Source organism: Chrysemys picta, chromosome 23 (genome assembly GCF_011386835.1).
Source record: "Chrysemys picta bellii isolate R12L10 chromosome 23, ASM1138683v2, whole genome shotgun sequence".
NCBI classification, from domain to species: domain Eukaryota; kingdom Metazoa; phylum Chordata; order Testudines; family Emydidae; genus Chrysemys; species Chrysemys picta.
Genome location: NC_088813.1, coordinates 18,709,210 through 18,726,572, shown reverse-complemented (window position 1 = coordinate 18,726,572; position 17,363 = coordinate 18,709,210). Strand labels below are relative to the sequence as shown.

At 50.2% G+C, this 17,363-nt stretch overlaps 1 long non-coding RNA gene across 1 annotated transcript; it reads left to right on the top strand.

The window, feature by feature from the left end:
* The first annotated feature begins 629 nt into the window (after nt 1-629).
* Nucleotides 630-10,569, top strand: LOC135977242 (uncharacterized). Its single transcript, XR_010594624.1, has 2 exons — nt 630-2,848; nt 9,118-10,569. It is a non-coding gene; the product is annotated as an uncharacterized LOC135977242 (long non-coding RNA).
* Nucleotides 10,570-17,363: the final 6,794 nt, after the last annotated feature.

Here is a 17,363-nt window from a genome sequence, read left to right as displayed (position 1 = left end):
GTTAGTCACTTGCAGGAGTGTTTCTGGGGTGCCTGGACACGTGCCAAGTACCTGAAGTGTAGAATTTTGCCTAAGCAGACGAGCACGCAATCCTACACTGTTTGCTTGCGGTTTGTTATGTTTCATCTCCAGTCCTGAGAACAGGAACTCCTCAGTGCGTGAGTCACTGAGACATGCTTTCACCCGGCAGCTTGTGACACATTCCTTCCTCACTGCCTGGGCCCTGTCACCTAATCCTTGACTCATCCATGCCAGCACATGGAGGGGAGCAGTAGCAGTGGAACCAAGTTGGGAAATACAAAACGCCTACGTCTGAGAATGTCCAGTATGTGGCAGCTTTTGTTTACGGCTAGGCGGCAGGCTTGTCCTCTCGTCATGGGCTGGAGAGCATTACTTACACAGAAGAGACAAATAACTTCTGCCAACGCAGGAATCACTGCGTGGAATGTCTGGTCTGTGCTATGCAGGAGCTCAGACTGGTCCCTGCTGCATGCTGTTAAAAACAAACATGGGGAAGGCAACGCCAGGCACAGAGTCGCTTGGACAGAAGTGCTCTAGTTGGGAAATAGTCTGACACTTCAGACGGGGCAATATCAGTAGACTATGTGGATAGCAGGGAGGATCTGTCACTGCCAAAGGGCACGTGGGGAGGCAAAGAGAGAAGCTGAGGAGTAGCAGATGCTCAGTGGGCTGGATTTACTAGAGACAGGACATGTGCGGTATCAACAACCAGGGAGGAGAGCTGAGTCCTGAGACGGCATTTGGAAAAAGGCAGGGTGCTTGCTGTCCCACATGGTGTAAGGGAAAACATCACCTCCTTCCAAATTCCCTGCAGAGGCCAAGGTGCTCCCAGCTCCCGGCCAAACCTGAATTGCAGGGGACAGCCAGCCAGCAGACCTGAATCCAACAGAACATCCCAGCAGAGCCGAACTCTCCTATTGAAACTCATTCTTATGGAAAGAACACCCTCCCGGCCAGCCCCAAACCCGTCCCTCTTGCGGGCCAAGCGGATGTCTGCTTGAGTAATGTTGCTTCACTGCTGCCCACCTCAGGGCCCTCCCACAAACCGGATGTGTGTCTCCGGGGGCAGAAATGTAAATACGGTAAGCAGATCTCCCCCTTTCTGGGTCCTGATGTCAGAGGCAGCGGAGAGGCAGAGCTAGGCGGGCAGCACTATCTGACATGACTCAGTCTGTGTCAGCACAACAGTGCATTGAGCTGGCATGCGGGGACCAGGAGCCGAGTGCCTGGCTCCTCACACTGAAGGCGGAACGGTTGCTAAGCAGACCCAGTTCTTTGTGGCTTTGCTCATTTCTAGAATTTGGCAGGCAGGCAGCAAGATGCTTATCGTCACCCCGGCTCTGGCGGTAGGACGCAGAGGCACAGAGAGGGTGATAACACACAGCTTCCCTTCCACAAAGTGGGTCTCTCGCTTCGGCTGGTTTCACATGGCTCTACCTCTGCCAGGCCAGATTTTCTCTTCCTTTTCCCATCGGGGGGTTCCCACAGGGCGGGGGAGTCCCTAACTGGCATAGAGCTGCAGGAGCCAGTTCTTATGCAGCACATTCAGTGTACGGGGTGAGGCTGGAATGCTCCTGTTCTTAGCTGGTAGATGGCCAGGGGGCCTTTAGTATCTGGCACATTCAGCAGCCCCTAGACTAGTACCAGCCATGTAACCAGGGAGCTGTAGCTGGCTTCTTTGTGCCACCTCCCCAACACGACTGCACCCAGCAGCTACTGAGCAGAGCAGCAATTCTGGCCTGATCAGTGCTGTGAACTGACTCCTGGGTTACCGCAGTGTGAGAGGACAACAGGCCCCAAAGAGCCTTTCCCTGGTCTAGGATAACGAGGCAAAAGCCCGGCTGTTGTCGGGTGTCATTCTCAAAGTGTCAAAAAGCCCCCGATGCTTGAGAACTTAAACACGGCAGGGTGGTAACAACCGAATCCCAACAATGGTCGAATGGCGATAATCTGAGAGCTCTCAGCCATGCTTGGAGCTGTTTCCATTGCTTCACACTAACTCAACAGGCGTTCGAGGCTTCAGAGTGACCCACAGAATGACAGTCCTGAAATCTTGTTAGATAGATGCACCAAACGAGCTATGCATTCATTTCAAAACAGAATGCCTGGGGTAGGACAGGAAAGTCAAGAGAGGCCATTACCAGCAGGTAGGAGAAGATAAACTAGGTCATGACCAAATAGGGTGACCCGATGACGTGAACAAAATATCGGGACACATGGGGGGAGGGCAGGTCCAGAGCGCCGCCGAAGCAAAAAAAAAAAAAGCTGCGAGCCAGAATATCGGGACAAATGGCGTCCCGACCATATATCCGTCGGGACGCGGGACAAACGACTGAATATCGGGATGGTCCCGATTTTATCGGGACGTCCGGTCACCCTACAACCAAAACACCAAGAGCAGCTACATGAGCTCTGCCGTCTATCAGAACTGACTTCAAGGTCAGACCTGGCAAACCTTGGACAGCCCCCTCCTACGCACAGGACTCAGTGATTTAGCTCTGCAGCCAAGCAGTGTGTGTGTGGGGAAACCCGACTGCATTGCGCCCTTTGAGAAGCGTTTGTTTGGCAACGTGACTGAAATTGATTGTAAAAGCACAAATGGAACGTGGAAGTCCCTGTGGTGTGCTACCAGGTTTCCAATCCGCGTGTGCGTGTGCGCAGCCTTCCACCTAGTGGACTATACAAGGTGATGCAATTTGCACAAAACTTTCTGATCATTCGACACACACGGCCGTGACTTGTACCCTGGGGTGGAAAATGGTAAAATCGACAATCCATTACTGCCAACCTGATGCCCCGTTAATGCCATCTCCCAGCAGCTGTTAAGGTAAGATACATTTTACCACTATTATCTTTCTATATCAGAGGTGTGCAGAAAGGAAACCTTCCCTTTGAATTGTCACTTGTGCACCCTTCATATAAAAAACCCAATAGCTTCCACTTGTTCCACAACCTTCTTAAGGCCTGTCCATGTTCCTGTTCAGGTAAATACATCGTCTGTCTCAGTGCTAAGTGGATAGAGGAGTTGTCTTAACCTTTTTTCCTAGATGTGCGACATTTCTGTGAGCTGTGAAAGAGCTGCTACTTTCCATTCCACTGAGGGCTGCATTTTAATAGTGGGAATTAGAATATTAGTTTGTAAATGGGCCTGATTCTGCAGCTACGCTGCACATTGGTCTGCCCTGGAAGTGAGTGGAAATCCCATGTGTGGAGCAGCTGCAGAATCATTGCCTGAGTGAGTTAAAGTGCCGGCAGATCCTTTAGGATGAAAGATTCTATTATGATTGCTTGCAACAGAGTTGACTGTCACCCACGTGCCCCCTCATAGCCAGAGATTGGCTCCGCAGAGCCCTGCCTCTGTTTCCCCCTTCTTCAGGGCTCCGTTAACCACCCCCACCGTCTCTCATCCAATCACTGCCCTCCTTGGGACTGGCTCCTTTATTCACAAAACTCCAACAGCAAAGACAAAACCAAATCTTCCACTCAGCCTTAAGTGGGGCCGGCGCAGCCCCTCCTCCCCGAGGTTCTGGCTCAGCCTCTGCAGTGCTCCTGCTCGTCTGACTGCCAGGCCTCCCCCCTCTCAGCCACAACCCCCCTTTGCAGCTTTCTGCTGCCTCTTGGGCTGGAATCGAGGGATTCCTCTCAGGTGAGATCGTCTGGTGGTCAGGGCTGGCTTAGCCCCAGCTCCGGAGCCAGGTGGGGTCCGTGCTACAATCCAGAGGCCTGATCTCACTCCAGCAAAACGCCATCTGCCTTTGCTGACTGGGTCCTGCTCAGGATGTGCAGCCGCCCCGAATCTTCTGCTCAGTGCTCCCCAGTTCCTCTTTATTCTTCCTGCTGGCTGGCTGTCACTGGCATGGGCACCCTTCGGGGGAAGCTCCCAGAGCAGGGGTGGGCACACTTTTTGGCCTGAGGGCTACATCTGGGTATAACAATTGTATGGCGGGCTATGAATGCTCACGAAATTGGGGATTGGGGTGCAGGAGGGTGCTCCGGGCTGGGACTGAGGGGTTTGGAGGGCAGGAGGGGGATCAGGGCTGGGGCATGGGGGTGGGGGAGCTCAGGGGGTGCAGGCTCCGGGTGGCACTTACCTCAAGCAGCTTCTGGAAGCAGTGGCATGTCCCTCCTCCAGCTCCTATGCGGAGGCGCGGCCAGGTGGTTCTGTGCGCTGCTCTGTCTGCAGGCACAGCCCCTGCAACTCCCATTGGCCATGGTTCCCAGCCAATGGCAGCTGCGGGGGGCGGTGCTTGGGGTGGGGGCAGCATGCAGAGAGACCACTGGCTGCCCCTACGTGTAGGAGGCACGCAGCAAGCGCCTGACCCCGCTCCCCGGCTGGAGCGCCGGAGCAGGGCAAGCCCCTTACCCCGCTCACTGGTGGGAGCTCAAGGGCTGGTTAAAAGGCCTGATAGGTCGGACACAGCCTGCAGGCTGTAGTTTACCCACCCCTGTCCCAGAGTGACAGACTCCGGGGCTCCAAAGTAACTTAGTTTTAAGAGTGACTTTTATGTGGTGGAATCTGCAAAGCTGGCCTCCAGCATTTTGGAGAATATATTTATCCTGCAAGGCAGGGTGTCATGATAAAGTTCAAGCAGGAAACAAAGGGCACAGGCTTCGGGGGAGCTAAGGACTTCAAAGGGAAAATGTAAAACACTCAGCCACATGCAGTGCGGTTGTAGCCGTGTTGATCCCAGGATATTAGAGAGACAAGGTGGATGAGACAATAGCTTTGATTGGACCAACACTCTGCCGGACAGTCCTGAACTGAAGACAATGGACCAGGAAAGCTGAAGAATACAGACTGCTCTGATAAGCCGAGACTAAGGCCATAGAGAAAGCGAGGTCACTTTGTTCTCACAGTCCTACGCACTGCTGCTCCAGAACCCCACCATCCGCTCCTGATAGGACCCAAAACACAGACAGAGCCCCCAGCTCCAAACTGCCAGCCCCTAGGGACAACAGCTCCTCTGGTCTGTTCTCCCAGCCGTCCTGTCACTACCAAGCCTCATGCTCGCCTTGGGGCTAAGAGCCTCAGGCTGTCGCAGCCTCCTTGTGAGGCTCACACGCTTTGTTCAGGAAGCTGCGTTTTATGATGATTTAAACAAGGGACACAAATAAATGAAACGGACTTAGCAAGTCTCATCTGCGGCCTCTCCGTAGAGACCGGTGTCAGAGGGGAGCCATGTTAGTCTGTATGAGCAAAAACCACGAGGAGTCCTTGTGGCACCTTAGAGACTAACACATTTATTTGGGCATAAGCTTTCGTGGCAATTCTTCAACAAAAAAACTTCAAAAACAGACTCCAATGTGAAGCTGCAGAACTGGAATTAATTTGTAACCTGGATACCATCAGATTAGGACTGAATAAAGACTAGGGGTGGTTGGGTCATTACAAAACCTAAACTAAATTTCCCCATTACTAATTTCTCCCTACTGTTACTCCCACTTTCTTGTCAACTGTCCATAATGGGCCACTGTCTTACCACTTCAAAAGTTATTTTTCCTCCCTTGGTATCCTGCTGTTATTTGATTTATCTCGTTAAACTGACCTCAAACCTGGTAAAGCAACCCCCATCCTTTCATGTATTTATACCTGCTCCTGTATTTTCCACTCCATGCATTGGATGAAGTGGTTGTAGCCCACGAAAGCTTATGCCCAAATAAATGTGTTAGTCTCTAAGGTGCCATAAGGATGCCTCGCTGTTTGTGACTCTCCACCCCTGGTAGCCATCTGCCCCGGTGCAAAGTGGAGTTAAAATAGCCCTGGATCAGAATTCTCCACTCCTCACTCAGCCTGGTGTGCCCAGCTGGCACTCAGTCTGTAATGACTCACAAGGGGTCAGGCAGGGGAGATCCAGGATCTGGTGCCCAAATTTCACCTCACACGGTGCAGGCTGAAATCGGTGCATGGGAGGAAAGCCAGGCTCTAGGAACCAGTGATGCCCCTAGCCAGGCACTGGGTGTCTCTGCTGCTCCACAGACCTGCAGTTGGTTCAGTCTCCCTCTGCCAGTGTAACCAGAGCAGGAGAGAGGTTGGGGTGGAAACAGCCTGGCAAACGAGCTCACTTGGTGTTTAAACAACAGAATTTGGGATGGTCACATGCAATTTATATCCTCTTTATTATGCAGCCCCACTACTAGAATGCTCCCAGTCCCTTTGTGGGATTTAGCCTCCAATCCCCTTTCCTTAGAGGTTCTCTGACACATAAAACAAGCTCTCCTAAGCCACCCCGACCCACGTTGAGCCCTCGTGAACTGCCCCAGGGTGACTTACCACAACGCCACCCTCACACTCCTCAGGCTGGCTGAGTGCGATGTCACCCTGCTGCCTGCCTGAGTATTTCTTCACTCCCTCCCCTGGTCCAGGCATGGGGGCGGCATGTGCAGCAGCCGCCGGACACGTGTACTCACCTACTTCCACTGCACACATCCCCTCCTTCCCAGTGCGCCAAAATTGGCCTGAAAACCTCAGGTATCATTTGTGCCTAGGCTGTGCTGTTGTGTCCTGCAGCACTGGGATCCCTCTGCAGCAACAGATAGTCCAGTCTGTGCAATTAATATCAGGCAAGAGGTTGTATCTAGTTTATCATTGCAACACCTGTCCTAGGACATTGTTTATAACACTTCTGACTGTCACCATCAGCCCTTCAGCCCCCATTCCTCTGCACCCTGGCTCCCAGCACTGCAGCCTCTGGTGGGTAGGAGTGGGGCATATTGTACTAGCAAACATTTCCTAGTGCAGACAAGATCCCAGGAAACAAAAATCTGAGGCAGGGATCTGCATTAGCTTCAGATGCTTTCCAGGCTGGGCAGCCCAGCTGTCTCACCCAGGATAGGCTCCCAGCTGACAGCAGAACCAGACTTTTCCGTGTTCTGCTGTGTGTGGTTGTGTGTCACGCTGTCTAGAGGCACAGAAAATTAGACTAAAGCCCTTAACTCAAGGGCATTACTGAAAATTACTGTCCATTTGAATAGCTGATAAGGGTTTAATGGGAGGACCGGGCAAGGTCCTAGTGAGGTGAAGGTGGGAATAGCTTAGAGTTTGTGATGAGAGGGAACCTTTAAGACCTGAAGCAGCTGCTCCAAATGTATATTGAGGCAGAGTTTAAGGGAAACGCCTCAATTCAGTGAAGTCTGAGCACCCAGCCCTCCCCTCTGGGAGACACTAGCACCCCCCTCCATGAGGTCCCAAACATCCCCCGTGCTAGAAGTGAAGTGTCACACACTCAATCCACATCAGGCTATTTCTGCAGCTGCTTGCTTTGTTTGGGAAACATACTTTGAAACATCTGCCTCTGATCTGGGAGCCAACAGGAGCTGGGGAGAGAGCGAAGGGAGAGCCTATTGCAACTAGAAGGGTAGACAGGTCTGATTTTTGGCTTCTAAGTCCCCCAGTGAGCCTGGAGTGCCACCATTCCCCCGCAGAGGTGTTCAAAACCTGCCTGCCATACCAGCTCCAGCCCCCAAGCTGCTCTGAAAAATCTCTAATCTACCTGGAAAGAACAGCCAAAGCCAGGCTGGAAATCAAAGGCCAAACTCAATCCATCTAGCATGCTCTCTGACTCTCAGGGGAAAGCAGCCCAGAGCTTGTAGCGGATCTTCTCCTCGCCGGCACAGAAACGAAATCAGTGGCATTTGCCCAAATCTGTTGGGTGAGCCCCACTGCTGAGAAACGAGGGGCCTGATTTTCTGCTGCCAGGCGCCTTGTGTTGTCATTTCCACCTGTACCTGGTGGGGATAAAACACCTCCTGATCAGGATTGCCTCTCCCCCAGCAGGAGTGTTTCACGCCTACTTTGCACAGGTGGAACGGGTGACGCAAAGTGTCAGGAAGTGATGGATCCCGCCTCCACCTTCCAGGCCATCTAGTCCTGCGTCTGCATGTCGCTCTGTTTCATTAACTGCTTCCCCCTGCCGCATCAGAGGGGGCAGCCACTGTTATCCCCTGGCTCACCAGGTGCACAGCTGCCATTCTTCACGTTGTCGTCCTCTTGCATCAGATTGGGCAGGGCAATGCTGTGAAAATAATGTGGTAGCAGCTGTGGCCTCGGAGGTCCAGAGAGCAGTGTGACACCCACCTGCACAGAGAGAAAAATAATCAGGCACTTAGCAGGCCTGGAATCTTCCTATGGAGAGGGAGCCCGGCCCTGCAGGGGCCGGCGCAGGGGGTTTGGATCGGGGTGGCTCGTGGTGGAACGTTGGAGCCAGTGCTATTTTCTGGTGACTGCCGTGATGAGCTCCATAGATTCCAAGGCTAGAAGGGACCATTGTGATCATCTAGTCTGGCCCCCTGGCTAATACAGGCCAGAGACCTGCCCCACAATAATCCCCGGAGCAGATCTTTTAGGAAAACATCCCATCTTGATTTAAAAATTGCCAGTGATGGAGACTCTACCACGAACCTGGATAAATTGTTCCAGTAGTTAATTACTCTAATTATTAAAAATGTACACTTTATTTCCAGTCTGGATTTGTCTAACTTCACCTTCCAGCCATTGGATGGTGTTAGACCTTCCGCTGCTAGACGGAAGAGCCCACTATCAAATATTTGTTCCCCAGGTAGATACTTATAGACTGTCATCAAGTCACCCCTTGCCCTTCTCTTTCTTAAGCTAAATAGAGCTCCTTGAGTTTATCTCAATAAGGCAGGTTTTCGGATCCTTTAATCATTCTCGTGGCTCTTCTCTGAACCTTCTCCCATTGATCAACATCCTTCTTGAATTGTGGACGCCAGAAATGGACACGGGATTCCAGCAGTGGTTGCACCAATGCCAAATACAGAGGTAAAATAACCTCCTTGTTTCCTCTGTTTATGCATCCAAGGAGCGCATTAGCCCTTTTGGCCACAGCATCACACTGGGAGCTCAGATTCACCATGAATCCCAAATCTTTTTTAGAGTCACTTCTTCCCAGGACCCATCCTTTGTTCCCAGATGTACACATTTACATTTAACCATATTAAAATCCAGATTGTTTGCTTGTGCCCAGCTTACCAAGTGATTCAGATTGATCTGTATCAGTCCTCCTCATTATTTACCACTCCCCTGATTTCTGTGTCATCTGCAAACTTTATCAGTGATGATTTTATGTTTTCTTCCAGGTCATTAATAAAAATGTTCAATAGCGTAGGGCCAAGAACCGATCCCTGCAGGACCCCACTGGAAACGCACCCGCTCTGACTGGTCTGTAACATTAGTTTGACACTGACAAGCACCCCTGTATGCCAACCATGGGCCACCTTGAGGAAGAATTTCTGACAAATGAAACCAATGATATACCTGACACATTTTCATCCTCTGGACAGACGACCTAAACTCCGTCATGGATTTCCACCCCAACTTCAACAACTGCCACCCATCCATCAAACTCTCTCTCAAACACTGCTGCACCAACATCAACTTCCTGGACACCACACTAAGCTTCAACAATGGAACCTTACAGACAACGATATACAAGAGACCACTGATCACCACACCTACCTTCACAGATCCAGTAACCACCCCAAAGACACCAAGAAATCCCTTATCTACTGCCAGGCACTCAGATACCACAGAATATGCTTCAAGGAGAAAGTCCAGGATATACATCTTAACACACTCAAAACCGCCTTTGCCAAACAAAGACACTCCACCAGAGAAGTAGATTGCATCATGGAACAGGCCACCCAAATATCCCAAGAGAATCTGCTTCAATACAGAAATAAAACCCCCTCTGACCGCACACCCCTAATTGTCACCTCCCACCACATGCTGGAACCCATACAGGGCATAATTAAACAACTACAACCTGAACTCGATGGCACCCCATCCTGAAAGAAATCTTTCCCGAACCCCCTCTTCCGGCCTTCAAACAACCCCCCAACCTCTCCAGGCTCACCGTCAGAAGCAAGCTCCCTACAGACCAGAACACACCAACTCAAAGTGGCATCAGACCCTACCAGAACAACAGATGCAAAACCTGCAGACATCTCTCCAATGTTACAATGATTAATACCCCCCATAACACACCTACCCGTGCCTAGCACAACACGTGGTATACTTCAGCCAGTAACTAAGTGCCCCAATAGCAACTATGGGAGTGAAACCAGACAATCACTACAGTCTCACATGAACTCACACGGAAAAGTGATAAAAGACGAAAACATCCTATCTCCTGTGGGTGAACACTTTTCACAAAGTGATCTCTCCATAGCTGACCTCTCAGTCCTTATCCTCAAAGGAAACCTGCACAACACCTTCAGACTAGCTGGGAAGATAAGTTTGTTAGACACTAAAAATCATGGTCTTAATAAAGACACTAGATTTATGGCTCATTTATTACAACACTCTGTAACCCATTAACCCTGCTCTTCTTTGTCCTACAACTGCACATATGTTAATTGGCCACTTCCCCTTGAATGGTCTCTTAGAATGTGCGTTAACTACTTTGACTAACCAAGCTGTTCCACCTTATAGTTAGCTGTGATGCTCTGAGTACCTTTCCCAGCTCTGTGTAGCTAGAAAGCTTGTCTCTGTCACCAACAGAAGCTGGTCCAATAAAAGATATTCTCTCAGCCTCCTTGTCTCATTGACAAGCATTCACCTTTTCAAATAAGCACTGATACCACCGTGAAGCTTTATCAATGGGATGACATGAGTGTCGCTAAAACCCCTTTGAGCCTAGCTTAGTGCAAAGGAGAGAATATTAATCCATTTAACTTGGATATATAAAAAAAATCCCTGACTAATAACCTGTTGCAGCTTAAGGCATTTAGACAATTTTCAATCTTTCTGTAATTCTTTGTAATAATAATTAAATGACCTTTTAAATGGCAGTGGGTGGAAAAATTCAGCAAAGCTGAATAGCGATTCAGGGGTTACATTAGAATATTGAAAATCAACAGAAAAAGAAAGGCACTCTGATATTAATAAGAAGGAAAAAGAGAGAAAGAAATTAAGCTGTTAAGTGTTGGGTTGGAAGTTTGTTTTACATTTTCACAGGATGATGAGCCACTATGTTTTGGGGCTCTATTTTTCAGACTAAATATTAAAGTTGTCTAACCGTGGAATATTTAATAACATAGGAATCACTAGACTGGCTCCGATCAGGGGTCCATTTAGATCAGTATCCTGTCTCAGATAGTGGCCAGAACCCGCTGCTTCAGAGAAAGGAAATTACCCTTGGCAGTAGTACAGGAGTTCCTTTCGGACCACTGTTCATTAGAAGTTGGTCATACCCTGAAGCAGGAGGGTTTAGAACTGTTTTTGTTAATAGGAGTGTGGTTGTTCACCAGATGTGTTTATAGATCGAAGTGTATTGGTGCAGTTCTGGTGTCTGGCTGCAGAAGGTGCTATTAAGTAAGGGGAGTGGATCAGCAGGATGTGCGGGGACTAGATTCAGGCCTCGTGCCCGACTCCCTGGGCCTCTTGGGCCTCCCTTCCTGGGCCGCTTAGGCCCCACACTTTGGGCCCTATGGGCCTTGCTCCTCACTCCCTGGGCCCCACAGCTGGGCTCCCCAGACTTTGCCTAGCTCTGGGCCATTGCATCCGTAGCTCAGAGAACCCAAGTCAGAGTCATTATTTAATCCGTCTCTTAGTGTAAAAGCTGCCTCAATCGTGGGAAGGCAGTTGTAGACGGATGTTCAAAAAGCCTCTGTGTTGGTGCCCGATTGGCAGCCCAGTTTTCCCTCCAATATCATCACTCTCCAGAAGTCCAGCACTGGGTTTGATCCTCCACAGTACATGGATTTATCACGGCTGCTTTCATGTGCCTTTAAAATCCCACCACTTTTTATCTCATTTCTGCTGCTTTTTAACAGCACAAAGAGGATTTTAATGAAACGAGACTGCGTCTGTTTCCACGGGCCGGATCGGCACGGGTAATTTCAATATAAAACAAACAAGGCGGCTTTCAAAATTAAAATTTTATGTGTGGCGTTTTCTCATTTAACGGAATGCACAAAGACAGGCAAAACCAATTAACAGGAGGGTGCGACTCAGTGTTTGGCAAAATTAAACAACAGGCCTCTGCAAGAGGAGCGATTTGTTCAAAGAGAGCGGGAGCAAGAGAGGAGCAGAGCGACTGAGGCAGCTATTCCGAGGTGCCAGTCCTGAAACAAACAAACCCACACACCACCTTGCAGAACTTAGAAGTGCTTTTGAATGAGGCAGATTAACTGTTGGGAGGGATGGGGGAGGTGGGCAGGAAAAAATCTTAAATGAGGTCATTAGACCCTACGAGGAAGAGAAAGAGGCTTCCTGAAAAATAGAACAGGAGTACTTGTGGCACCTTAGAGACTAACACATTTATTAGAGCATAAGCTTTCGTGGACTACAGCCCACTTCTTCGGATGCATAAGTGGGCTGTAGTCCACGAAAGCTTATGCTCTAATACATTTGTTAGTCTCTAAGGTGCCACAAGTACTCCTGTTCTTTTTGCGGATACAGACTAACACGGCTGCTACTCTGAAACCTGAAAAATAGAAGTGTTTTCCCACGAAACTGCGCTGCAACGGAGCCACTGGAATGGCCACAGCAAAGGATTGCAATTAGCTAGAGCCAGGAGCCCTCAACAAACAGATTAGCGGTTCAACCCTAAAATATTCCCCCCTGGCTCTCCCTGGAGCAGCACCACCATTCTTAGCAACCGTGGAGATGCCGGCCTAGCCTGGGTGCCGGTGTTTTCCCTAACCCAGGCAGGTCAATCTGACATGGAGGTAGAAGCACTTGCAGCTACAACTGCCTTGTGCTGCCACCTCTGCTACCGCAGGGATAAAAGGTTTGTGCAGACAAAGCCCTAATGTAAGAGAAAACCTGCTCCCCACGTCTCCCCTGTGTCATAGCCCACTAGGAATACCAGGGTCACGAGAGGGTTTTCTGACAAACAGAAGATTGCACAAGGGGCTGCATGGCAAGGTATATTGTCAGAAACTATATCACTAAAATCTACTGGGCAGGGCAGGGGACTGGGAGTCGGGACTCCAGGTGCTAGTCTCTGCTCTTCCCCTGATCACGGGCAAGTCTCAGGTTCTCCATCTGCAAAACAGAGCTAGTGATTCTGACTTGCCTCTCAGAGGGGTTGTGAGGTGCTTTGAGATCCTCCGTGAAGGGCAGGTTGTAATTATTGCTCCCAGATGGGAGCAGCTTTCTTCTATTGACCCCTGACAAGTGCAGCAGCTCACACACCCAAAGCAGGATGGGCTGAAAAGGACGAGCAAATGCTGCTGAGTAACGCAGCGGCAGCTTGGCTCAGTGGCTAGAGGGCTGGCCTGGGGCACCGGGGTTCTACTCCTGCTCTGCCCTTAACTTGATGGTTGAACTTGGGCAATTTTGTCTCACTCCTCCATGCCTCAGTTTCCCCATTGGTGCAATGGGGACAATGCTACTGACCTTCCTTTGAGACCTATGGATGGCAATTGCTGTATACGAATTATTATCATCCAGAACAAGCCTGCAAATGCAGCCAGTGAGAGAGGAGTCACAACATGGGGGCAGCTGCTGCAGTTTGGGGGCTTTACCTCCTCTCCCCTTTAAATCCTGCTTGCAGTGTTCTCAGCTGGGAAATAGTGCACACTTCTACCCACGTCTCTCTGAAGAAATGCCCTAATGAGCAGAGAGGGCCAGATTTCAATGGACTTTGGACCAAGCCCCAGGTGAGTGCCTGGCTGGCTGCACAGGACTGGAGATGGGAAAACACAGAGTCACTAAAAACCCTTCCAAGCCCCTTTCAATTCCAGAGAGAGGTTCCCGCAGGAGAGGGCGTCAGGCTGGCATTGCCTTTTTTTTATCCTTTTTCTGCTTCACCCTCTTTCTACGTTAAACATTTGTTCCTCTCCTTAACATTTGCTATGCTGGCTTTTGATTCGAGTCACTTTTTTTCTGATTAAAAAATAAAGACGATGGTCCAAAGGACACTAACTTGGAAACAGTAAAGGGACAGAGATAGAGAGTGGAAAGCGAGGCTGGGTAACAGGGCTACTGGAAAGCGGAAGGCTGGTGATGGTGTCAGGGTGCCCTGTTCATTGCCATGGAACCGTGGTGCCCTAGCAACTTGGGGAGCAATTGAGGAGCTGTGATTAGATGGTGTATTTAGCATCCCTGTGGGGGATTCTGTCTGAGCCATCCGAAATTAGAGTAAGAGGTGGAATCAAGTCCAATCATTCTTGTTATCCGCCTGGAGGTTGTGCCTGCTGAGCTCAAGATTTATAGCCCCCGAGAGCAAGTCGGAGCTGGGCTCTGATTGCAGCAATCACTGTAAAATGGGGCGAGAATTTATTTGGTTGTTTTGCACATGTGGAGCAAACTACTGAATCTATTAAGGAGGCAAAGCGAGCGACCCTGTCATTTCACTCTCACCCCAGACAGACTCCCAAGGTAGTTTGAGTTATATCTGCCACGCTACAGTAGACATCTCTTAATAACTGAGTGCCTCACAATTTGGATTGTGTATGTCCTCCTGTTACTGCAGGCAAGGTGTGGACAAGGACTTGCCGGATCTGAAGTTGGTGCCATAAAGTGTCATCCCCCTGACTAAGTCAGTCATCCCCCTGACTAAGGCAGTCATCCTGAGTTGGTCTTGTTGGAGGTCACTTCTCCTTGGTCAGAGTTACGTTGACGTGGGTCTTTGCTGTGCGTTGCCTGGCTGAGTGAGACAAAGTGTCCTTTGGGTGGCAGGACACTGAAGTGGGTGTGAGAAAAGGGTGCAAGATTCCAGAAGGGCTCAGACATTTATGCAGCTCACCAGAATTTTTAATCCTTAAAAATAAACAAGAGTTTTGGACAGGATCTAAAACCCTTCCTGCTCTGGGCACAAGCAACTTCCAAGCAACGGGTGTGTCAGGATGAAACGCTTCCCAGAGGCAAGTTATCCCATAACTGCTACCGCAGGGCTCCTTCCTCTGAAACACCTGGTGCTGGCCACTGTCAGGGACTGGAGCTTGTGCTAGATGGATCCTTGCTCTAATCCAGGCCAACAATTCCCTATTGCCCTGTGTCCAGCACCTCACAGGCCCTAATTCCATCTCGGTAAAGGGGCCCGAGGCTGCGTGGCCTGCTCTGTGATGAATCTGCCTTGGAGACAGAAAACCGCTGCTGGCCAGACCCCCATTTATCAGCCAGCTTCAAAGGGAAAGTCCCTGTAGTGACTGCTGGTTGCTAGGGAATTTCCCGGGGTGGGTGGTAGCTGATGGAACTGCATAATGCCCTTTGCATTTACTCGAGGCGGCCAGGGCATGGCAGTGGCATGACTATGAATGCTCGGATGTCCTGCTGAAGACGAATCGTCTCACCGTGCATCCCACCAGAAAGAAAGAAGCAAAGTCACCAAACCTAGGAATCAGTCTCGGACGTGCCTGTCTCAGGATAATTCATGGCTTCCAATTTACCTTCCACTCAAATCTACAGTAAATCAGCTAGCACTAAGCTGCCCTTTGTGTGATAGGAGGCAAAGCGGAGGTATGGGTTAGCATACCCACCCCATTCATCTTGTTGGTCTCTCACCTCCTGGTTTGACACTTGTCCTGTGTAGCTCACAACCAGCCAGCTAGTTTTTGAGGGGGGCGGAAGGGGAGGGAGAACAAAGTGCTCTGGGGGAGGGGCGGGTGGGATTATGAAAGGAGGCATGAAGAATGAGGATTTTTTCAATATTCCTTTCCCTCGCTTTCCTGGAGGCTGCTGAGTCAGTTCCTTCCACGTGGGAATCGCCCAGAGAGAACTATCAATATAAGTTCCCACCTGTAATAAAAAAGTTCTCTAAAGTTTTAATGATTTTTAAAGCTGCTTCCCCCCACCCTTTGGCCTTTCCATCCCCCTCAACTCTGCCAAAACACAGCTGACAGCAGCCCGGCAAGAGCAGATGCTTGGTTACAGATGAAAGTAAAATGCTTGCTACAGAGAAGGATTTGAGCAGCGTGGAAATGAAAGGGGGACAAGAGGGGATTTCTCTGGGTCTGGTGGGTTCATCATCGTCCCCCAGCCCTTCACCCTGTATGGCTGGGGCATCTCTCCCTGGCTTGTAAAGCTGCCTCTGAGATGTAAGGGTCGCCCCAACGGAAGGCACCCGCTTGCAGCAACCGGCACCGTGTTCCGGAGATGGCGTTCTCCTGCACAGGGCCGGGCTCCACCTTGTGCCGCCATTTACATCCATGCAACATGTGTGGCAAATACTGCCGAGTCAGAAAGGTCAGGCTTTGTGCCCACAGTGGGCCAGGCAGTGCTGCGCTGGGCACTGAGAGCTCACTCCCTGCAATAAGTCAGGCCTGCAGGAGAAAAGGCCTTGGGGTTGGACCCTGGTCCCCATTGCTCCCATCACTTCCCAGGGGCCTCTGCACCATTTCGAAGGAAGCTCTGCTGGGAAGGGACTGTCTGGGGGCTTCTTTCCTGCACTCCCTCATTTCTGTAGAAACCACGTCCTTAATCTACGTTGAAATCCATGGACTCTTTGGGAGCCAGTCGGACTGTGGGAAGCGAAAGTCTCAAGGCTTTGAGGGAGGGAGGGAGAAATGCAAGGCCCAGGCAGCAGCCCAGAGCTCAGGTGAGAGATTGTCTGTTGCTGTCAGCGGCAGGGGAAGGCCGTGGAGTGTGGGACTGTGCAGTAGGAGAGCCCTGACTAAGCCTCTGCTGTGCTTCTCAGGTCTGCTGAAGAAATGAAGCTTTTTATGATGGAGGAATAAAGCCCAGGAAGAACTAAGAGCTTGTCTACATGAGACCATTGCACTGGTAGAAGGGGAGGTGTGAAGTTAAGCCAGTGGGGATGCCCATTTCAGGCTGAGTGTCTTGTTTTAGTTTAGGTCTTGTCTTGCCCCCGAGAATGTTGTACCGCTATAACTTTGGTTTATCCAGCAGAAACTGCCTGGTATCCACACAACCATTGTCTGTTTTTGGTTTATCTCATGCCTGAGATCCGGTTCATTCTGCTGCTTTGGAACTGACGTAGTGCTGTTTCAATAGGAATTCTAGAGGTAAAAAATTCTATCACCAAGATAACTATAGCAATTAGTCCTCCCACTGATATCCCACAGTGCATCAGTTCACATCTATATTGGCCTGTCTGGTTAACTGTGCACTCCACTACACTGGGGCCATCTGCCCCAGATGTTCCTGCTCTGTTAAAATGCCACTGGCCCATGCACTTGAGCATTGCCCCAGTCAATGGAACTAGTCATGCTTAAACTTAGGCATGTGCTGAAGTACTTTGCTGAGTCAGGTCCAGTGTTATGAGCTAACCCTTGGGGATACAAACACAACTTCTGGGATCCTCCTTCTCGGGGGGGGGGGGAGTTATCCTTAAAAGCTGGAGCTCCAGGAGAATCACCCACCCGCCTACTGAGGAAGCCACCCCTCCACTGAGTCCCGTGACTGTATTCCTAGG